Below are 24,598 nucleotides of genomic sequence, written 5' to 3' on the forward strand. Positions count from 1 at the left end.
GGGCATAGCAATTGCACCAGAGCTCACAGCAAATCTTGCAGCAATTTACTGATTATGGAGTGCTTGCCAATAACACTCCCTGACATCCGTAGATGGCGGAAGCTAACTAATGCTGGCACACCTCTTTTCTGACATGTGGCCACCCATGTGCACAACACAATAAGAGAACAAAGGAAACTCAGTACCCCCCACAGTAGGAGCCTTTGGAACGAGCACAACCCAAGGAGCACCACTTATGATGGTTCAAGTCCTCTGATGCCATTGTCTTCCTATTTGCCAGGTTGGCGCACAAAAAAGGAATGGTGACCAATCCAAACACTGCACCAAAACACCTTGGCAGCTTAGGTGACAGAGGCAATCCAGACAGAATGCCTAAGATCTTTTGAGGGCAAGAGTTCAGGTCTTGGTGTAGGCATGGGAAGGGCTAAGGAGCAGTTTTTGCCAGGTAAGGGGGGCAGACACACGGACAGCAGCAAGAGAATGCAACACAACAGCATATTCACAAAAGGCATTTCTGTCAACTTCCCTCCTAAAGCTCACTAAGAAAAAGCACCCAAGCTGCAAACAGGAAGCCCCCTCCCAGGTTTGGAACTTACCAAGGTTTGCAGGCAAGAAAGCAAAGTTCACCTTTTGACTAGCAGCAAGCCAGTCAGCAGCAAAACAGAAAGAAGAGGCAGAACTAGAAACCACACCTCAAACACAAGGGGATAATCTTCTCTACCAGCTAAAATAAAAGTATAATTCAGCTGTCCCTACCATCTATATGTCCGAACATAAGCTGTTGGTGTTATGTTTAGGATTTATATAATGCTTAGCAGGGCTTTAACTGGCTACAAACTGAATTGATACTCTAAGCTGTGTAGTGGCTTGGGGGCATCACAGGAGGCTGGTGGGGCTGCTGTTTTTTTTTTCTTCCTTTTTTTATGACTTCTCCAGTTATTTCTCCAGTTATGTCATATTGCGATTGCAATGATAGACTACTGCCAGGGTGGAACCCAGCCTGGAGAGGCTTAGGATATTGACTAAGCCCTATTGCTCCAGACATTCCAGTATATCTTCAATTTATGCTAGTGTATCTCATCATCACTATGATGTTAGGCTAGCTGGTATCCTAAACTGTTCAGAGACAGCCAATGAAATCCTAAGAACACTTTCCTGGGAGTAAGTTCTATTGAATGGACCTGAGTGGGATTCTAAGTACAGCTGCTTTTAATTGCTCTCAGAATTTAAGCTTAAAATTGGATAGAATTCCGCAGAATTTAGCAGTATACTCTCAAACTATTCCAGATCCGATCCGATCCAAGCCACACAGTCGCAACTGACCCTCGGCTACTCCGTAGATCGTCCCCCTCCAGGCCTTTCTGTCCTATAGCGCGTCGAGAGAGATCCTCAGAGTCTCGCAGTGAAGTTTTTACAGGGTAGTTCACCATTGCTTTCCCCAACCCAACACACTTAGATGTACGACAGCCACGAATGGTAAGTCATACATTGCCACCCCCTTGGCACTTTGAGCCGGTGTGGGATAAGGGGGCCCAAACTATTACATCCCAAATAAAAGATCTGCTTAAAGAATCAGAGGAACGCACATAACAGAATATTAAACAAGAAGGTCAGAATACATATGACAAGATAAAGAAAGACATTTCAGCTTTGAAGAAAGAATTTGCAAGACTAGGGGAAGTTCAAAAAACTGCAGAAGAATTTAAGCTTAAAATAACATTTACATATTAGGATTTTTATTTATAGATAGATATAGACACAGATACGCACATATATGGATCATATATACACACATAGATACATATATGGATCATATATATATGGCTAAGAAATACATAAACAATGTTACTACCAGTTCTTATAGCGCGAGAAGAAACTATAAGTATATAGGCAAAATATGGTAGTTGAGTGTGATGGGATGACAGCTTTTAAAAAAATATTGTGTACATCTTGTTTTCTAAAGAGAAATATGGAAGGGTAGCCATGAAAAAACTAGAAAAGATCCTTAAGGATAAGGATGTGTTGCTGTGGTCCAAGATCAAGATAATTTATACGATGCCCATTACTATGTATGGATGTGAAAGTTGGACAATGAAGCAAGCTGACAGGAAGAAAGTTGATTAATTTGAAATGTGCTGCTGTAGGATAGTTTTATGGATACCATGGATGGCTAAGAAGACAAATAAGTGGGTTCTAGATCAAATCAAGCTGAATTCTCCATAGAAGCTAAAATGATGAAACTGAAGCTATTGTACTTTGGTCACATCACGAGGACTCTCTGGAAAAGACTATAATGCTAGGAAAGGTGGAAGACAGTAGGAAAAGAGGAAGACCCAAAATTAGATGGTTTGACTTAATAAAGGAAGCCACATATGCCGGTTTGCAAGATCGAGCAAGGCTGCTAATTAGGAGGTGTTGGAAGTGATTACATAACATACGCACACACAAAGTCCATAGTAGCAAGCAATTGTAATGATAAAGGTTTCCTTCTATTTGTTTATTGATCTTGTTGTACCTGGGCAATAAGTGGCATATGTAAAATAAATGCGCCACAGAAGGGGGAAAACATAGGAAAAATCAGCAATGAGTAAAAAGTGCATTGTTACATTCAAAAATCAGAAGCTGCTTACATATTATCTTTCTTATGTCTACAGTAAGCAATAGTGTCTTGTATTTACTGTAAACTCTTGAACTGTAAATTTAATTTTATGACATTGTAGGAAAATAAGGTTCAAATTTATACTTCACCCGTTTAATGCTTTTCATCTATTAATGATACTCAGTGCTTTTTATAATAAAAAAGTGTCAGTACTGATATGTAAGGTTGTGCCAATTTCCACCAATTCCCCTCTTCTGGAAATCTCCAGTAGGCTGTTCATGAGGGTCCCCTCTCTGTTTTTCTGGATGAGGTAGGCTAGTGCGTTGAGGGCTTGGAAGAACCCCCAAAACGGTGCCAGTACTCAGTACCAGTGAGCACCATCATTAAGAATGATGATAATACTTGATAATACTTTTTAAATAAAATAATAAAATACACTAAAATAATAAAAGCAACAAAATTGTCAACATAACAAATGACAAAATCAGCAACTGTATGAAATAAAACAAGTTCTGAAATAAAACAAATGGAAAGCTCTTCTGAAATCAAGGAAAAGAGAAATAGTCAATAGAGCAATTTCAATATTATAATAATATTAGAAAACTGAGCTGTGCTGCAAATAGGCACAACATGATCAAGTTCTCTATGTCTACAGAAAGCTGTGAGGGAGAAACAACTTTGTTCCTCATTAAGGAATATAGTTCAGTTCCTTGAGACAACCACAATCGAGGCCCTGCCCTTCTTCTAATTTCTTTTCATCTATTTATGTAATTTATTGGAGCAATTGACTGGGGAAGGACCCAAGAATGTGTTCATTTTTTTCTCTGTTTTTTGCTTTAGGCTGAAGGCAAAAGATAACTTCTATAAGGCAACTGGAGCAACCCCAGCAACACTTCACTTAGATCCAACACTTACAGCTTTGGCCTGAATAATAGGTTGACAGCCTCCAGGTGTGGCCTGGTGATCTCCTGGAATGACAACTAATCTCTAGACTACAGAGATCAGTTCCCCTGGAGAAAATGGCTGCTTTGGAGGGTGGACTGTATGGCATGATACTCTGCTGAGGTCTGTCCCCGCCATATTCTGCTCTCTCTCCAGGCTCCACTCCCAAATCTCCAGGAATTTTCCTATTTGGAGTTGGAAACCCTCCTGGCAATCTTTTCGACTCTTGAAACATAGTGGAGCAAAGGATGCCTAGCTACCTGAAGAAAAAACAGTTCACTCTGTATTCAGCTTTGGGTACCCTTAAATTTTAATAAGAAGGGGCAGTGATTATTTTCTGATTCTCCTCTCCCACTGCAGTTCAATGAACCCCTCTCCAAATTTTGTTCCTGGGTTTCAGCAGACCCTCAGGAACAACATAGTGGGGAATCTGCAGTAGAGATGGGCACAAACCAAAATGCAAACCAAAATTCGTGATGAACCAGGCTGGTTCGTGGTTCGCAAACCAGTGGTTCGTCAGATCCCATTTCTAACAAACCACCACGAATTTTAGGCTGGTTCGTTTGCTTCGTTTTTTGGTTCATCACTGCAGACAGCCTAGTGCCGATTAATCAGTTTCCTAGGCAACAGGAGATGGACTTCCTGCAGACCTTCTGCTGGCCCGGAAGTGACCTCCTGTTGAGCCAGAAGTGCTGATTTTCTGACCTGGATATGCCGTTTTCATGAAACAAACGAACCGCTTCGTGAACCAGGGGCAGGTTCGTGAAAGTTCATGGTTGGTGAAATTTGACGAACCACGAACCACATGGTTCGTTTTCCCCCCAGTTCATGCCCATCTCTAATCTGCAGTAGGAGAGGGGAAAGTAGTAAAAATCACCATCTGCTCTTAACAAAACTTCAGTGCCCTTAAATTTTCTTACTGTGCATGGATTCCAGCCGGTGTTTCTGAACAACATCATGCATGTTGAACAGGAGAGGCTTCAGGATTCCTGCAGAACACCCATGGCAGGAATAAAAAGGATGAATGATTGCTCATCATTGCCCCCTAGGATCTCCAGCATAATGAGAGGAATTACTCAAAAGTAGTAGCATGAATTCCCCACCCCTACACCAAGGACAATACTTTATCAATAATACTTCTCAACAAAACCCATCAGAGTCTTGGACTATACCCAGACTGAAAGCCACACTGGCAGAGGTCCAGGCACATTATGTTATCCTAGCTTGAGGTTGGTCAGCAACCGTTCATATAACAACCTCCACTCAGGACAGCAGCTGGCTGGGAAACCTACATCCAGTGGTTCAGCAGATTTGAGGCCATCTGGCAATGCGCCCTTCTTGAATAAGGTCTTTAACAACACCATCAGCCTTTTCTGATTGTCTGTCACAAGCCTGGATGAAAACGAGATGAGCACAATGCCAAGCACACCATCGCCACTGGCTGGCAGAGACCTACCGAAACCCGTCCAAATAAAAGGTATGACAGGACCTTTGGAGCCTTCCTGTTTGAGTTGGCAGCCCTCAAGCCAGACTATATCAGAGTAAACTTTGCAGCCCAAAATTAAGTCCCAGAATGCTCAAAACCAGAAGCTGTATATCCTAAGTAGGGTGAGCTCAACAGCAGACACACTGTAATGACAGTAGGGCATACATGCAGATCTGAGAAGGGGGTGAGGGAGGAGTATATACAGAAAAAACAAAAGCCATTTTTAAAACAGTCAGGGAAATGTTTCAGTGTTACTCTGCAGCTGCATAACAAATTCAGGTAAGTAAAGTATGTAATGGGTTGTATAATTGCACTGGGCAGAAAGTAGCAGTTCTATGTGCTCTGCACACTAAAAAGTGAATTGACATGTATAATTAATTATTACAACTAGCAAATGTGAAAAGCAGTAGCAATCAGTCCTTGGAACTAGCATTTTAATTTGTATAGTGGTCTAGTAAATATTAATTCTTTAGACTATATATAAAGCCGATGAGTAGACTAATTTAATTCGTGGGATTTTTAAATACAGTGTGGCAATTTCTTACAGTTTGGTCATTTCATAGGATTTAACTATTTCTCTTATTCTAGTATGTAGCTGAGGAAATTGTTTATCCTTCACAGTATAATATATTCATCAAATGAGCTCCAAAGCTAGTGATCATCAATCAAAAGTGTTTTGCACCAAATTTTGTGTTGTGTTTCATGCATATCCTTATGTTAGTGCTAGAAGTAACAAACTTCTCTTCAGCAAGGTCTAAATATGTTGCGAAAATCCTGAGCCTTGGTCTTTTTGCATGTCATACACCATTTTTTAAAAAAGTTAATAGTAAGATCCATAATTTAAAAATAAAATGGAAAGTATTTAAAATACATAAGTATATGTTGCATTTTGGAACACTTTGTTCCTGGTCTGACCGCCTGTGATACAAACCAGCTAATCTAGCAGACTTCTGCTGCTTTTAAGCATTCATCTTATCTGCAAACCAAGACCATTCTTTGGCCTTCCTATCCACACCTTATATACTTCCCCAAACAGCTACTCACTGCTTCATAATCATGACTTCATCTCATGCCTGGAGCACCAGGGATTGCCCTGTGTCTTGATAGATCTGCTTCATTCTGCTCTAGCCTGGTTCTGGATTAGATTGTTTTTCTCTCCTGCCATCTCTTTCCCGCCTTCTTTACCATCCTATGCTGTTTGAAAGCCTGGAATTGTAGCTTCCTTCTTAAGAAATAAGCCACAGCATAGCCAAGACCTTAATTTCTGTCCAGTGCTCTCTACCTGCTGCCCTGTTTTTTTTTTAAAAGTGACACTTTGCTCAGCTCCTTGGGTCCCCAAGGTGGTATGGGCACCTTGAATTTTGTATCACCAGTTCCTCCTATCAGAGGCTCTGTTTGTAACTATTCTGAACCATTAAATCATATGCCTACTATTGAGAAAAACAAGTCTCTGAGCTTTCAGGTACATCAGTCCTTCTTCAAAAAGATACTAACTTATACGTACCCTGCCTTGTGAAATTGTCCGGATGAAGATCACCTTCCAAAAAACCCTGCTGCTTGAAAAGACTGGTGAACTTATTTTTGAATAAATCTCACGAGTATCCCCCTCCCCGACAAGACTGCCATTTCAAGTGGCAAGCTCGTCTGCATACCGAAATGTGAATCAGCTTATGAACTGTACGAACTGTAGCCAGCCACTTGAACCACACTAACAATTCTATGGAAAATGTATAGTAAGACTTGCAACTAACTTATGTGATTGTGCTGATTAGATCAGCTCTTGGTCATTTCCACTTACAGTTATCATACACTAATAGTGAGTGACATACCTTGCCGTTCTAAAAATCTGCAAGAGTGGGGCTCCTACCAGGGGCAGGGACTTGGGAAGCAACATTACACAATATTGCAATATCACTTCCAGTTGAGTACCTAGAAGAAATATCATAATGACACCTAAGGATTCCTCAATCTCTATGGTTTTAACCATAGAATTTTTGGGAAGTCCTAGAGTTTCATAATGTCACTGCCAGGTACAACTGGAAGTGTGATTGCAACATCACACATTGCTTCCAACCCACCATTTTAGCTTTCTCTGGAGCAAAGAACTCTAGAGGGGCATGGAGCCTGGGGTGGGAGAGTGCTTACCACCTCCAAACGGCATCCCTAGCACCCAGTGTTAAGGCAGAGTTTTCAGGAAACCTGAGAAAATGAGGAAAAATACATTAGGGGGATTAAGACAACTAAAAAAAATGTACAACCAATGTCTGTGAAAATGCGGATATCACAAGTAAAAAAAAAAAGGAGTACCGACTGAGATCTCATGATGAGACCACAAGATCTTGGCTGCCATTTTGGGTTGGCTAGACAACCCCAGATGACATCACTGAGGCCCCTTCCTCAGTTGCAGTGCAATCCTAAGAAGAATTATACCACTCTAAGACAATTGAAGTCAATGAGTTTAGAAGAGTATAACTCAGATTAGGACTGGACTATTAGTATCTTTGAAATTGGCTGAAGAGCAGAAGGCTCTTCTGTCATCAGTCAAAAGTTGGTATAGCTAATGTTCTATAAAAGGCTCACACCCCAAAATCCAAGAGATGATTTTAGTTAAGGATGGGGGCCTAGACAATGTCATTTGTGTTTGCCTGGGCTGAGACTTCATGAAAAGTTTTTTTTTTGTTTTCAATCCTACTGTATCTCATGGTCTGAGATCAGCGCAGGGCTTTTTTTCAGCTGGAACATGATGGAATGGAGTTCCGGAACCTCTTGAAAATGGTCACATGGCTGGTGGCCCCGCCCCCTGATCTCCAGACAGAGGGGAGTTTAGATTGCCCTCTGTGGCGCAGAGGGCAATATAAACTCCTCTCTGTCTGGAGATCAGGGGGCGGGGCCACCAGCCATGTGACCATTTTCTCCAAGGGCAACCCACTGAGTTCCACCACCTCTTTTCCCCCAAAAAAGCCCTGGATCAGTGTATATCAGTTGGGTTTTTAAAAATGCAAACATTTCTGTCTGCAGATAGCTCACAGTCTAACTAACTAAACAGTTTGAGGAATAAAAGGAGTCAACTAAAGGTTTTAAAATAACATTTTAGAGATAACAAAGGCTCGTCCAAATGTAAAAAATCCCAAAGACCCAAATAGTCATCACAAGGACACCACTTTCTGCAGGCAGCCTGCCACCTTCTAAATAGTTGTTTGTTGAAGTGGTACTGTAGAATGGAAGTTTATGGGATGCCGTACTAATTTTAGAATGCAAGTTTCGTGCTACTCTAGTGACTGAGTTACGACGAGCAAGCCTACATACACGCGCACAGTTTGCTCTCCCAATTTGCAAAGAATTTTAGAATTCTAAGAATTTCAGAATTTTTAGTGTTAACTGAAAAGAATGGATAACAAAATTAAAGTTGCTTTGAATGTATTTTCAGAAATTCCAGTTCACTTACAAGTGTACATGTAGTTAACTACCTGTACTGTGTAATAGATGCAGAGAAGTTAGCCGTGTTAGTCTGTGGTAGCAAAATCAAAAAGAGTCCAGTAGCACCTTTAAGACTAACCAATTTTATTTTAGCATAAGCTTTCGAGAATCAAGTTCTCTTCGTCAGATGCCTGATACTGATATCAGGCATCTGACGAAGAGAACTTGATTCTCGAAAGCTTATGCTAAAATAAAATTGGTTAGTCTTAAAGGTGCTACTGGACTCTTTTTGATTGTACTGTGTAATAGTCTAAAGGAAGTGGGTATTGTGTGTAGTATGTGTGCAGCTTACTGTTTGAAGTGGCTCTGTGTTTCAATTGTATATAGGCTTAGTAAAGAAAGGAAAGGAAGGAAAGAGAATTTCTCTGCACTCCAGAATTAGACCACAATTTCTGTAAGCTTAACCTTGGGTCTCTAATTATGGATTACACCATAGTCAAGTTTGAAGGTTGTAATTTAAAGCTGTCATAGCAACTACGGTTCAAGTTACACAAAATCCTGTCACAGTCACTTATTGTAAGCATGGGAGTAAAACCTCAAAAATGTAGTCATGTGTATTTTAAAGGGTGTATAAAGCAAAGAATCTGAAAAAAAATCACAAAAGTTAACAGAAAGAAGGAAGGCAAGAGTTGCTTCCTCAGTAGCAGAGTGAAATATTATTACTGGAATAATCTCATTTATTCAAAAGAATTTACAAATTTTATCCAAAATATACCCTCAGAAAATAAAAATAGATGCACTTTTCTTACATGCAGAGCGTGGCAGTGAGCAAGCTGAACAGACAGACCACTTCTGTAGGGTGTGATGATATGCCCCATAAAGATTTTTATGGAGTATTAACTTTAAAATGTGCATGTCTGTATAATCCAGAGGACATATTTAGCATTTCATTATTTTATTTGTACATTTTTATGCTCCTGTAGTAGCTATTCATCAAATATAGAACTTTTAAGACATTTCAAAATTCCGTGTGTGTTAGCAAAGGTCTCCAGTAAAAAAGATGATGTTCTGCCAAGCACAACTGGAATAACTGGCCGTTGTTTTTGCCCATGAGAAATACACTTATTCATTTGATGTGGAGGACACAGATTTTTTTTTAAACAATATGGTATTTTTGTGGCAGCGATAATGCATTTTCCCAATGTTCAAAAAAGCATTTTTGTTAGTAAAATGAAATTTTCTTTCTGCCAGCTAATCAGGGCTTTCTTTCAGCTGGAATGGTGTTCTGGAACCTCTTGGAAATGGTCGCATGGCTGGTGGCCCCGCCCCCTGATCTAAACTCCCCCTGTCTGGAGATCAGGGGGCGGGGCCACCAGCCATGTGACCATTTTCTCCGAGGGCAACCCACTGAGTTCCACCACCTCTTTTCCCAGAAAAAAAGCCCTGGGCGCATGTGTATCTCTTTTTAAAACAAAATAGTTACTAACCTTAGTTATGAGCAGGGTCATCTCTCTTCTAGCTTTTGCTGCAATTCCTAAGCAATGTGTGAACTATTTTAAGTAGAAACCAAGAGCATGTCTGTTTCCCCACAATAAGATCTCGTTTTGGCCAATAAGGCCCATCTACCCAAAGCATTTGGCATAGAGAATCAGATTATTGAGGGAATCTACTGTCCTAAGACATTTCTGGCAGACTTCAGAGAAACAGGGGTTGAGTCAGCAACCTCCACTGGCTTGCTTTTCCATAATGAATATGTGCTAATAAACCTCAGTTCAGGAGGGGTAAACATTGTGGAAGAAGAGGAGCATATCTTCAATATGCAATAATAATTTCACCGCCATAGCTGACTAAAGTCGTTTTAATTTGGCATAAAGTCAAAGTTGTTTCATGATACAAAACAAATAGCACCTATTGGTACTTTCAGAAGCGCCTTTACTTTTAAACTATTACCTTTATGCCATTTCTTATCTTAATGAAATTCATTATTTTTTATCATACTTATGATGCTTTTTTGCAATGTGTATTTAACTTATTATTTCTAGACTAGAATGTGAAATCATTATGATGCTATGTGTTTAAGTGCTTGGTTTATTTTAGTATGCCTCCAGTTCTACTGAAGACCAGCTATTATTAAACCTGAAAAAATACTTGACTTCTGTCACACCTCAAGATAGTAACACTTGCCACAGTTCAGTCCTATGCAGTTATTCTACTCTAAACTTACTGGTTTCAATGGGCTTTGACCTGTAATTGTACTGCACTAGTCGAGTAGATCCAACCATTTCTTTAAGGCTTACTTGTAGAATATTTTCACTGAAGTCATTTCAGTTTTCATTGTAGCCACTTGTTTCCTTTATTCAGATATATAAAGGACACTTTCTGTGCCTGCAGTCCATACTATAGTGATGGATACTTAACATATTTAAAGGTGCCATACTAGACAAAAGCACATCCTCTTCTTAGTCCATTGAAGTCTGAAGGGTGTTTAATCTTCAGAAGTCCATTTCATGTTTTTTTTATAGTTCCAGAATGTGGATGCGTTCTAGACCAGGTTTTACTTATGGCTGTAGGTTAGCTAATTATGCAAGTGGCTATGGAGAATTCTGGTAAGTAGAAATGCCAAGTGTCTCAGACCGGGGAAAACTTCATGCTAGCAGCTCTCAGGCTGCCACTCAATGGGCCAGTGGGGGGGGGGGAGGAATTGCCAGAGACACGGTGACATTTCTCCTGGCACACCCCAGAACTGATGTCACTACATAGGGGCAACACTGTAGCATTTGTCCAAAACTCTATGGTTAAACCATGGAGTTTGGGCCAAATGCTAGACCATCACCCCTATGTGATGATATCACTTCCAGGTTGTGTTGGAAATGATATCACCACATTGCTGGCAATGCCTTGGGCTGGCAATTCTATTGTTATCCATTTCTTTGTTTTTTTTGAAAAAAGATATATTTTGTTTATGTCAGACTTTCAGCATATTCCTGAGTGATTTAAGGTGTAACAACTGAAAGCTGGGCATGCACTAGCCACTGACTTTGCCATTGCCAGTCATCGAGCCTGGTGCGGCCTGTCCTGCTTCTGCAAGTCTCTTCCCCCCACCCCCATCTTCCACCTGCCCTGAGTTCTGGTAAGCCGCACCAGCTGGGGGCAGGACACACATCAGGGGCTGGGCCTCACAGTCACCTGAAGATTCATAACTCTATGGTAAGGACTTGTAGGACATGGAGTCCAAATCTATTATATGTACTGAATTAATAGTTAGATATATCCACTAGAATGATAACAAATCAAGGATAGTGGTATTGTTAGAGTAAGTATTGTTCTTTAAACTACCAGCTTTTCCACTGGTGAAGAATGGAACAGGGGCATCTTCTGACCACCAAAAAGGCTATGCCAAGGACTGCGGGATACATGTAGACAAAAGCCACATGAGAATGTGGCTACAATAAGGAGGGAACATGGAAGAGAGCAAGTGGGAAAGCTAATAAGAACCACCCCATTGTAAGCAGCATTGCTGCTGAAAGTTAAAGTAGCGGTTCAGACCCCATTAGGGTTGCCAGGTAAGCTGCAGAAGGTGTGGGGACATGGTGGGAAGTAATGTCACAGCCATGATGATGTCACTATTGGGAAAAACTTGGAAGTGAGGGTGGGTAGCTATTGGAATCACTGAAAACTCTATGGTTTTACCATAGATTTTGTAGTTTAATGCAGACAAGGAGACAACAACAGGGAGGATACTTAACAACAGGTTTTATTCTTCTGTTATAAGCCCTGTGTTACTTTCTCCTCCATCTTTCTTTTCTCATTTTTCTTCCATACATTCTAGAGGGCCTAGTCTACCTAACAATAGACTATGGTCTCCCTAGTGGGACACATTTCCAAATTTTAACAATGACTTAACTTGCAAAGCAGCTATTAAAGCACAACAATAACGTCTTGTACACTGTCTTTCTATGAGTCTGCTAGGAACTGACAACTGCAGACATACCTAGTCTGTCTCTCGCATTTAAGAGGTTGGTAGCATTGCTAGCATTGTTACTGAATAGCATTGGCAGGTCCCCCAGGAGGACAGGAGAGGAGCCTGGGGAGCAGACAAGCCTATTACTGAATCTTATGTCCACCTACGTGAGCTCGCTCATTCATTCATTCATTCATTCATTCATTCATTCATTCATTCATTCATTCATTCATTCATTGTTGCAGTCCTTAGGCCAAGCATATAAAAAGAAATACATACTTAAAATCCACATTTAGATATAATAATAAATATAAATATAGTATAAAACCATTACATTACAATCTAAATGCCATAAAAGTTCCTTAGGCTGCCATATAGAAGCTGGCTACTTGGTAAGTAATCTTGGCATCTGTATCAGAAAGAAGAAACTGAGAGGCCTGGGTTTTTTCAAAACAATGTGGTAATGATCTCACTGTGTGACACCTTATAGTACGGGCATGTAAAAAACATACATTCCATGGTCTCTATCTCCCTTAAGTGACAGGTACAGAACCTTCCTGTAAAAGGAATGTTCTTAACTTGTCTTCAAATACAGTGGAAGGAAGGGTAGAGCACCTTGCTGGAGAGAAGGCTCTTCTAAACCCTTTTACTTCAAGAGTTGTTAAATAATTTGTCGGTTCTGCAAGTTTGATGTTTACCAAACCTTCATGTTTTGTAGGCTGGAACAGTCAGTTTGAAGTTCTATATCTTCAATTCTTTGCTTAACTAGTTTTTGTGCATGCTTCATTCCACAGGATAGGAGCATTTGAGGGGAGAGACTGATTCTCAACTAGCTGGGCTCATTCCTATATGCCCACTTCCTATGTTGTGAGGGGCGCCGCACTATGGGGATCATTTAGGGAGCAATCCTAAGGAGGTCTATTCAAAATCCTACTCAGGTCTATTCACTCCCAGGAAAGTATTCTTAGAATTGCACTATTAGAAACTCAGCAGGGCAAACTGAGATCTCTGTTAACTTACTCTACTTTACACAGGACAGCACAACTTGTCCCTTCTAATGTTACATCAGAAATTCTCAAATAGCATCCACTGAAGCGGTAACATTTTACCCACTGTATGTTGTATTAGCAAATATGGAAATGAGAAAAGTTAGCTGGAAGCCAGGACTTCTAGCAGTTTCCATTCTAGTGGTTCCCCCCCTCCCCAAAATAAGGTTGATTAATCTGTTTTAAAATGTGTGCAGAGTGTATATGTGTAGGCAAAATCACCTTTTGCAGGGTCCTGAAGTTCTTCTTGCTACACCTGAGGTGCCAATGTGTACTGTTGATAATTAGATAAGGGTGTTGTTCATCAAATGCCAGAAAGTAAATGGAAGCAGGACTTGGAAGAACTTGTTTTGTGCCAGGGTCTGATCTGCTACTGTTGCCAGTAGCAGTTATTTATTAATAGCACAAATGTTTTTAAAGGAGCTGAAACTCACAGTTAGTATGCAGCTTGGTATTCAAAGCCAATCAAACCAGGGAACGTAGGCTCATTCTAACAGCACTGCAGTCCAAAAAAGCAGAGACAAACTTAGGTAAGTAATAAAGACTTCCCTTGATTAGGGGACAACTGGTGAAGAGGCCTGGTACCTGTGCTTCCTTGCCAGGAACATGGGGAGTTGCGTCTGTGTCAGTTTACAGCCACTGGTGTGACCTAATATTTTCCCCTCCATTCACAAATATGGACAAGGTGTTGAATCGATAGCCGGTTGGGGCAGGAGGAAGACATTAGCAGCAGTCAAAATATTACCTCTTCTTGCACCCCCTGTTGGAGGAAGTTGAGGCTCAGCTGCTTGCATGGTACACCTGTAAGGGTTCTTCTGAGCAGAGCAGTGATCACAACATGCTTTAACAATGTTATTTCTTTATTATTTTGAAAATGTAATATGCCACCCGTCCATAAAATCATAGAAAACAAAAACACGAAATCAGTGTTCACCTGGATAGCCCAAGTGAGCCTGATCTCATCAGATCTCAGAAGCTAAGCAGGGTCTTGGTTAGTAATTGGATGGGAGACCTCCAAAAAAACCCCAGGGTTGCATAAACCACCTCTGTTAGTCTCGTGCCATGAAAATCCACCTGGGGTTGCCATAAGTCAGCTATGACTTGAGGGCACTCTCTACTATCCCCACAAAAAGTAATTAAAAACAAGCCAGGGGCATAGAAGTGGTATAGGACAACCATTGACAAGCCTAAGAAAATCCATAAAACAGTTTTCAGGCTAGAACGAAACCAAATCATGAAACATCTAAAAAAAGAGAAAAAACAACTCCATTAAAAAAACCTTGGTATAAAGATATATTTTGGCCTGGTGTTTGAAGATAGTATGATAGGTATCGTATGAGCCTTAAGGGAGAGTATTACAAAGGCAAGGTGCCACCACTTAAAACCCCCACTCTCTAGTTGCCACCTGTCTCACCTCTGCAGGCAGGAGCATAGAGACATGTTGACCAAGGGAGTTTAGGATTTTGAATATGTTCTCACCCTGTATTCCCCTGGTACCACTCATTTGAGTTCATTCTGCTTTCTTTTCATTCCTCTGAGGGAGAGAGAGAGAGAGAAAGAGAGCTGGGGCCCAGTGCGGGTTCTGCAGAGGAGGCTAAGCTGTTTTGAGTTCATTCTGCTTTCTTTTCATTCCTGTGTGATTGGGATATAGAGAGAGCAAGCAAGGCCCCAGCGTGGGCTCTGCAAAGGAGGCAAAGCTGCTTCGAGTTCATTCTGCTTTCTTTTCATTCCTCTGTGAGTGAGAGAGAGAGAGAGCTAGCTGGGGCCTGACGCGGGCTCTGCAGAGGAGGTTAAGCCACTTTGAGTTCATTTTGCTTTCTTTTCATTCCTTTGTGAGTGAGTGAGTTAGTGAGTGAGGGGTTTCTGTGTATATGTGTGCTGCTTTGAGTTCATTCTATTTTATTTTCATTGGGGGAGTGGGTGGGTGCAGCTGTATGTGTGTTGCTTTGAGTTCATTCTTCTTTCTTTTAAGGGGGAGTTGGGCTGTGTGTGTGTGTGTGTGTGTGTGTGTGCTGCTTTGAGTTCATTCTGCTTTCATTTCATTCAGGGGTTGGACTTTGGATGTCCCTGAGTTGTTTTAATCAACACTCAAAGCAGAATTAAGTAATCAGCACCACGCAATGTGTTTCAGTTTTCTGTCTACTTTAGGCAGGTCACTGTTCTCATAGTTGCTTGTATTGTCTTTGTATTCCTAGTCCTATTGCTTTATTCATTGGATGCCTTATTACATTTTTTCACTCGTTTTTTTTCCTCTGTAATCCACCTTGAATCTTGGTGAGAAAGGCAGGATATAAATAAGCTAAAGGAAAATGAAATAAAATATTATGGGATCCAGAAAAATAGTGTCAAATAGAGGTGGGTACAGACCGGTAAAAATTCACGGGCTGTGGATCCATGGTCTGTGGCATTTCATGGACCATGGACCACGGACTTTTCACGGTCCAGCACCCTGTCAGTCAGCTGGAGCAAGAGGGGATTTAAATGTTAAAGCGCTCCTGGCACCGCTTGCCAGTGGTGCCGGGAGCACTCTAACCCACCAGTCAGCTGGAGCAAGGGGGGGATTTAAATAGTAAAGCACTCCCGGCACTGCTTGCCAGTGGGGCAGGGAGGCTTTAACAGACCATGGACCAACAGACCAGCAAAAAGTCCATGGGGTCTGTGGAAAACGGGCATCCCACAACCCGCCAGTTTGCAAATCCCACAATCCGTGTTAAATTTTGGTCTGTTTTCCGGTCCCTGCCCACCTCTAGTGTCAAATTGCAAGGAATTTCTGAAGATCTTGATAACTGGTAATTCGAAAATAACATGCTTCATTTGAAGTAGGAAGATTAATATGTGGTAGAGGAAACTTTCATTTGTTCATTATGAAATATATTATGAGCAAATATACTCTGAAATGTACTAGCATTCTTTCTATAAGACGCTTTGGTCCGTCATGCAAGAAATAATATAAACTTACAATTGGGTGATGAGAATCTTCCAGTCTTTCCAATTCATACCCTTCTTCCTTCTCTGTTTTTCCCTCTCTCTCTCACGTACTCGCAACATACAAGCATCCCACCCCCTCTCTCATTAGCCCCCGTGCAAGTGTCCCAGATCTTTTTTTATTATTTACTGATTTTTCTAACTTACTAGGAAAAACATATTATAGGTTTCAGTTAGAAGAAAATTGGTGTATATTTAGATATAAATACTTCCATCCAATAATCCACAAATGGATCAAAGTTTGCAGAATGAGATTTTTGGCTTTCCTCCTCTGGTTACAGCCCAATGAACCCACTGAAATTCTGCTTCTGGGGTCAGGCAACCATCATGAACAGGAAGGGACACAAAGAAGGGGTCTGGAGGGGGAGTCGGGTACAGACAAATAATGTTCCATCCTCTCTGCTGATATAAGAGTTTTTCCAGCAGTGGAACGTTAAGAAAGGACACAAGCCAATAACTACATACATACATACATACATACATACATACATACATACATACATACATACATACATACATACATACAACTACTAATAACAGTAGCAGTAATGATGATAGTAATAGTAGTAATGTATATGGAAATGAAGTGAAAAAATCTTCCATACAACTGTGTCAACTAGAAGAGCTATTCTTTGCCAACAAATTAAATATTCATTCAAACCTGTTTTCAGGATCCACCTACTATAGAACAAAGCATACTTGTTCACTTGAATCAATGCTGGCTTGCGAGGACAAAGGTAACTAATCGAGTTGTATGACTGCTTTGCTGATCTAGCTGTGTATCCTGGGTAATTGATACCTCTCTAGTCTAGATTGACTGCCTTCAGTGGTAACAAATCAGGCATTGTTTGGGTTTTCAAGTTAATCATAGCAGCTAACATTATTTCCCCCATACCTCTTTCTATTAACAGTTCTTCAAAATATGGTGTATAATGTATGTAAACGCATGATGCATAAATCATATATACAACTTCAGAAAACAGCCTGAAAGTCAAAGAAATGCATATTTTTGCAAAAATAGAAATGATAGGAATGCATTGTTGACACAGGAATAGTTTTGGTGACAGAGAAAATAAGAGCAATCCTAAACAAAGTAACACCCTTCTAAACACATTGACTGCAATGTGTAACTCGGTTTAGGATTGCACTGTAAATGCTTGTTTCAAAAGCACAAATTAACCATTAATATACAGAGAAGTTAGACTACGTATTATGATTTTATTTATACCCCACCTTTCTTTCCAATGGTGATCCAAAGTGGCTTACATTGTTCTCCATATGCTCACAAGCAACAGTCCTGTGAGGTAGGTTAAGCTGAGAGGTAGGTTAAGCTGTGACTGGCCCAAAATCACCCAGCAAGCTTCCATAGTAGTGTGGAGATTTGAACCTATGTCTCCCAGCGCTAATCTGACAGTCTAATCATTATCATTACACTATGCTGCCTTTCAGACTAGAGCTTTGATCCACTGAAAATGCTACTGAAATCCATGAAACTTTTTTCCAGTTATGATTGGAACATTCTGCTCACTCTTCTGGTGATATTGTAAGAAAGCCCAGAGCTAATCTTGAAAGGGTGTGGTGTGTACATATTAAAAAAAAATCTGACTCATCCTACTTAACCTTTACAACTGCATATTATTAATGATTTTATTTGAACAACGGTAATCACTGCTAGAAAACTGGGAAACAAAAGTATTTTCAGATAGTAGGGACTAGAGGTAGGCACGGACCGGAAAAAAACCCATGGGCTGTGGGTCCATGGTCCATGGTGTTTCATGGACCACGGACCAAGAACTTTTCATGATCCAGCACTGGTTCACGAACCAACCAGTTTGTCAGTCCAGGCTAGTGCCTGGAGTGTTTTACGCCCCCCCCCCCCAGCTCTAGCTGACTGGTAGGCTCACCAGTCAGCTGGAGCAAGGGGGGATTTAAATGTTAAAGTGCTCCCGGCGCTGCTTGCCAGCGGAGCTGGGAGTGCTCTAATCCCCCCTCGCTCTAGCTGACTGGTAGGCCTGCCAGTCAGCTGGAGGAAGGGGGGATTTAAATGTTAAAGTGCTGCTGGCACCACTTGCCAGCAGGGCGGGGGAGGCTTTAACGGACCATGGACCAACAGACTGGCAAAAAGTCCGTGGGGTCCTTGGAAAATGGGCGTCCCCTGACTCACTGGTTCGCAAACGCTGAACCAGCCTGGGCCATGTTAAAATTTTGGTCCATTTTCTAGTCTGTGCCCACCTCTAGTAGGGACTATTTGTTGAAGAAATGAACAATGACAAAAAAAATGCAATTACCCATTTCTTCAACTATTTGTTGAAGAAATGAACAATGACAAAAAAAATGCAATTACCCAAAATGAGACAGAACAGGTGCAAATAGACAATATATATGCCAAATAATGGTGTAACCTCCTATTGTAGGGAAAAAATTGTGGATCAAGCCTTGTGTAGATTGCCAATTACCTGGAGAAAATGTGTGCTATCACATAGAATGTTATTTACCTCCATGTCATGAAAAGCTGTGGCTGTCCATTTCTATACATTAAGCCTTTGTTAAAGGGACAGGACCTTTTTCTTCAAGCTTGTTAACAACCCTGTCCCATGCTGGCAAAATCTATCAGAGGATTATCATTTTTATGTTGTGAATATACTGTGAGAATGCCTGCATGACCCATTTTGCCTGGCTCCCATATATCCAGAAATTGCCCCTTCCCTTATGTTCCAGCATGTTCTCTTTTTAAAAAACTATATAATAAATTAAATCCAAAGATATATAACAAACTGACATATGTAAGGAAAGTTTTAAAAAAGAGAAAAACATTAAACCCAAACCACAATGTTCCAATATGTTCTCTTGCATCAACAAAGAACACAGACTTAAGCCTATTTATTTGTTTGGGGGCAATCCTAAATAGGTCTTCTTAGAAACAAGGCTTATTTTATTCAATGGCTCTGACTGTTCTTAAGACTGCAGCCTTAGGCTACCTCTGAGTAGTAATCTCACCGCAAAGGAGGGTTACAAAAATTACAAACGGTATCACAGCAGTTCAAGGCACCACCACTGAAATATAAAAAGGTAAGAATAGTTAGCATCAGTGTATCAAATTAGAACAGCAAGCGCAGGTTGAGAGGTGTCTTGGATGGTGTTTTTTCTTGAGGACTGACAATAGAGTATCTGTAGTAGGCACATTTGGGTAGGGCTTGAGTGGCCAGAGATAAGTATGGGTGGTTCAAGTAGTATATTTATTTAAATAGTTTAATAGTTTAAAATAGTTACCTGTTTGGTTCTTCATACATTTGATGCACCCCTTTATGATTTGAGCTAGTGTTTATCTTGCTTGAACAAATTGTTGAAGAACCGTTTTTTGCCTGAACGTGATTAATAATATAGAATGCTTCAAAGGGCTGTGAAAAGGACCACACAAAGTCTGGCATTAAACCCGGAATTGCAGGGGGTGGGGTGGGGGGACTAATAACTGAAATGCATTTCTCTCATACATCCACATCCCACTTCTCAGCTACAAGTTCAAATGTTTCTGTTCTAAATTCACACCAGCAGCCTTTCTCTCTTTCTCTGCCATAATAAGTTGGATAACCAGAAATAGAAATCATTGTTCCATATTGATATTTTGTCAACAGTGCTGGGTACTTTCTACATTTAAGTAACCATGACTTGCAAATAATCTTTCCTATTATAGGTAGGAAGAATATTAACAGCTACTTCCAATCATTATAGACTTCAAGTACTAAAGAAGTTCATGGTTGTTTTCAATGAAGCCAATGAAATACTTCGTTGAATTAGAAGTAAAAAAGAGCAGCAATGTTGTTCTGTACAGCTGCTACTTTCTTGTATCCTGGCCTTTGAAATGTCATTTTCAGTTTTCAGCAGAGATTTGAGCTGGCAACTTAATTCACCAGCCCTACTTTTGGGCATTCAATAGCAACCGGATACCTGCACTAATGAAACAGGTGAAACTTTTCCTGACACACGATGAGATAAAGTGATGAGCTTCCTTTGTATAATTTTGTGTGTCAGGTTGTTAAAGGCAATAAAAAAGTACCAGTTAAAAAGTTTCACTGGACATTATACTTATTTATTTAGAGTGTTTATATGCTGCCTCTACAGAGATCTGGCTAAGTTGCCAGGGAGTACCTTACAACAGGTAATAAGATTGTGGGTAGGGGTGTGCACGCTGGAAATATTCGGATTTCCTGCTTTGGGTTTACCTGAAGCAGGAAAAACATTCAGAAATACCCAAAACAAGCCGCTTCAGATTCAGATATTTGAATCGCTTCGGAATGCTCCGTAAAGATTCGGAGCATTCCAAAGTGATTCAGGGGGCTGGGTTTTCCATTACAAATGCTTTGGGAAGCTTTGCTTTGGGATTTCTGAATCGGGGCCAGCAAATCCCAAATTTTCCGGATGGGGTATTTTACCCGAATCAGATTCCCAAAGCACACACCCCTAATTGTGGGAGAGCAGTGTGCTGGGAGAAAAATTAAAAAGAAAAATAAGGCCTTGTCTACTTACAAGAAGCTCTTATCATAGAGTTCTGGTGATTTCTAGAACTACCTGGAAGTATGGTAAGAACATTCAGCTTTACAATAGAGCATTTCCTACAACTATCCATTGTTACTTCCTAATAGTGTTAGAAATTGCCAGAACTCTATGCTAATACTTTCCTGTAAGTAGACAAGGCCTAATTTTTCTTTTTAATTTTTCTCCTACCACAGATTCCAGCACTGGTGGGCAACAAGACCTGGGGGAGGTGAATCCCCTACTGCTACCAAGGGCTTGGCAGCCCTAGAGTTGCTCAAGATGGCTTACAACTAGGATCACCAGGTCTCCTGATATAGTGGAAGATCTCTTAGAGGCAGCTTCCACCCCTGCTGCTAGTAGGGTTTCCAGGTCCCTTCACTCTCCCAGCGGGAGATTTGGACACTGGCTCCTACCTTCTATTTTCCCTCTTGCATGCATGCGCAGTGTGCGTACACTCCTGGCTATTCAGATGATGTCACTTCCAGGAAGTGACATCATCACACAGGTCAAAGGGTAGCTTGGGAGTGCTCCCACGCTCGCCCAAGGGCTGAATCCCCCCATGGGGCCCAATTTGGCTGAAACAGGTGCACTGCCTCGCTGGCCAAGTAAGTGGGGAGGGAGAGGGGAGGTGGGAGTAGGGGATCTCCTGCCCCTGGCAGGAGAACGGCAAGCCTAGCTGCTAGTAGGTAGGATAGTGGCGGGAAAATCTCTCTCACTCAGACAGTGTGACATCATTGTGTTTGTGTGTTCCTCTAGGATTCTCCAGAAACTATGGTAAATCCATAGTTTCAATTGAATCCTAGAGCATTCCACCAATGTGATAGTGGCACTTCAAAGTTCATCCTGGAAGTAACATCATGCCATTAGAGCAACAGTGCCCCTGTGTCCCCACCCCAGAGTGTCCCACCAACTGCCAGCTGCCAGGCCTACTACTTATAACTAAAACAATAAAGCAAAGCCGTTAAAATAAGCCACTAAAAACAAGCCAAAGCCATTCAAACAAGCCATTAAAGAGGAGGCCAGGGCATAAAAGCCACAAAAAATATATACTGAGCAGTCTAAAATTATATAGTTTAAACAATCCTCAGGCCAGAAGCAGACCATAGAACAACTAAAAGAGATAAAACCTCTTAGTTTAAAGCCAGCCTGCAAAGGAATGCTTTAGCTGTGTGCCTAAATGACTAAGCTCTTCCCCATGTGAGCCTCAAGGGCATTCCAAAGGCAAGATGCTCCCACTGAAAATACCCTGGCTCTGGTTGCCACCTGCCTCACCTGTGCAGGCCAGGGTCCAGAGATCAGAAGTGGATGTTAACGGCAAGGCTGGACAATATGGATGGAGACAATGTTTTGGGATACGAACCAGGAAGAAACAAATGTTGTTGCAGATTTTCATGTTTAGAAATTCATGTGGTTTGTGGTTTCTGTCACTACTGTGGTTTTACAGCTTCTTTAGGAACCACCCAATACTTCCACTGGTTTTATTGCTGTGTCATTAGTCTCTCAAATTTCATGTATATAATTGTACATGCACATGCCATGGTATAGATTCTTGAACAAAAAGAATTTGCTTTTAATTTTCAAATCTGCAAACATGTTTCTTACTGTTTCAGCAGTGTTCTTAATGTCCCATCTCTGAGAATGAATAAATGGCTTCATGTTCAAATTAAATCCAAGAACAAGACAAACACAGTTTGAAACAAATATTCTTTGGGAAAGCATCATTCAGTGTTCAAGGTGTCTTACATTATGCCTTCAGAGGAAACAATTAGATGGTTTAATACAATATGTGAGATTCATGTATTTGGGTCTATATAAGGTAGCCACACCCTAAAACCCATGAATTTTTCAGATTTGGGTTGCAATGAGATTATCTTATCTTTTCTGAACATTTTGCTGAGAATCTTAGAAACTGAATTATTTCTTCTAAATTTAAGATAATCAGGATAAGGGATGATATGTATGCTTTTTATTTCTAATTTCATTGACATATGCTACTGGTTTTTGTGATTCTTTTATATGTAATAATTTCAAGAGTGATTAGAGTGCTTTTAAATAAAAGATTTAAAAGATAACATGGAGTGATCTTTGGCTAAGATACAAGATTTCACTTGACACCTGGAATAAACAAATGTCTGACACCTCTGATTGCCTGTCGTGTGTGTTTTATGTACCATCGTTAATTCTGACTTATGGTGACCTGTGAATTAATGACCTCCAAAACGTCCTATCATGAATAGCTTTCTTAGAGTTGTGGCCTCTTTTATTCAGTCAAGCTATCTTATGTTGGGTTCTTCCTCTTTTCCTACTGCTTTCAACTTTTCCTAGCATTATTGTCTTTTCCAGAGAGTCTTATCCTCTCATGATGTAACCAAAGTACAACAGACTCAGTTTAATCATTTTGCATCTAGGGAGAAATCAGGCTTCGTTTGATCTAGAACCCATTTATTTGGTTTTTTTCCCCCCATCCATTGTATCCACAAAACTCTCCTCCAACACCACATTTCAAATGAATAAATTTTGTTCCTGTCAATTTTCTTCATTGTCCAACTTAAACATCTATACATAGTAATAGAGAATACCATTGTTACAGAGTATTATCTCTACTGTGGAGGGAGCATTACTTCTAAATCTCTGTTCTTCTGATTCTCATTTACTTAACCTCTTGTCTGGTAATGAAAATCATACGTCTTTGGCTGTTGCCAAATATATTTCAGCTGCTCTAAAAGTTGAGCCAGTGCTATTAATTTAGTGGCAGTACAACTATGAAGCAAGCTTGTTATTTTCTTAAATTCTAATCTATATTATCTAAATATAGATAATTATCTTTTCATAAATTCGGCGGTTTTCTTACCATTTTAACCATTTGTAATTTGTACTATTTGTTTAAAAGCCAAGCACCTTCTGAATAAATGATGATGATGATGAAATTATGATGACTTAAAATAGACTCGTGGAAACAAAATAGTCTCTTTGTCTACTTTTAAGCAAAGCTCTAACCACTAAACCACAGAGCTGTATTTAAGATATCTGTTTTCTCCCACAGATTATCTTTTACAGGTTAACAGCCTTCCGACGGGGAGTGGTCAGAAGTTATTTTTTCTTGGTATAAAATGAAAAAAAACATGTTTCCAGCCAATAATCACTCAGCAGTGTCTTTAAGACTTTTATTAAAAAACTTAATCTCTTTATTAAAAAGTTTTAATCTCCTTCTGATTTCTTGGTTGCAGTCTCCCTTTTGGTTGATGATTGTGTCAAAGAATAGAAAAGCTTTAGCAATTTCAGTGTCTTCATTGTGAACCTTAGTCATTCCTTTTGTCTTCTTGCTGTTCAGCTGCAATCCTGCTTTTGGCACTTTCTCCTTTAAACTTCCTCAGTAGTCGTTTCAATGCACTTTAGCTATCATTTGGAAGTGGATTTTTTGTTTCACACTTGAAAAATTCAGTTCCAAATGATCTCTAAAGAGGATTGGAAGTGCATTATCCAACGTGTGCGGAATCAGCTTTAGTTTCCATGTGCCTGTTTTAAGGTCAATGCTTCTCCCACAAGTGGGATATTACTCAGTATATGTATAAAGGATCCTCTAAAGGAAGGAGGAGGTGATTTTTTAATCAGCGTACAGACTCCCACAT

General features: G+C 40.4%; 1 long non-coding RNA gene across 1 annotated transcript in view; it reads left to right on the forward strand.

The window, feature by feature from the left end:
* Positions 1–5,162: 5,162 nt before the first annotated feature.
* LOC129323708 (uncharacterized) overlaps positions 5,163–24,598 on the forward strand; it is a 50,421-nt gene continuing 30,985 nt past the window's right edge. Inside the window, exon 1 of the long non-coding RNA XR_008596471.1 lies at positions 5,163–5,306. This is a non-coding gene — a long non-coding RNA (uncharacterized LOC129323708). The remainder of the gene's footprint in view (positions 5,307–24,598) is intronic.

Source organism: Eublepharis macularius, chromosome 2 (assembly GCF_028583425.1).
Source record: "Eublepharis macularius isolate TG4126 chromosome 2, MPM_Emac_v1.0, whole genome shotgun sequence".
NCBI lineage: Eukaryota > Metazoa > Chordata > Lepidosauria > Squamata > Eublepharidae > Eublepharis > Eublepharis macularius.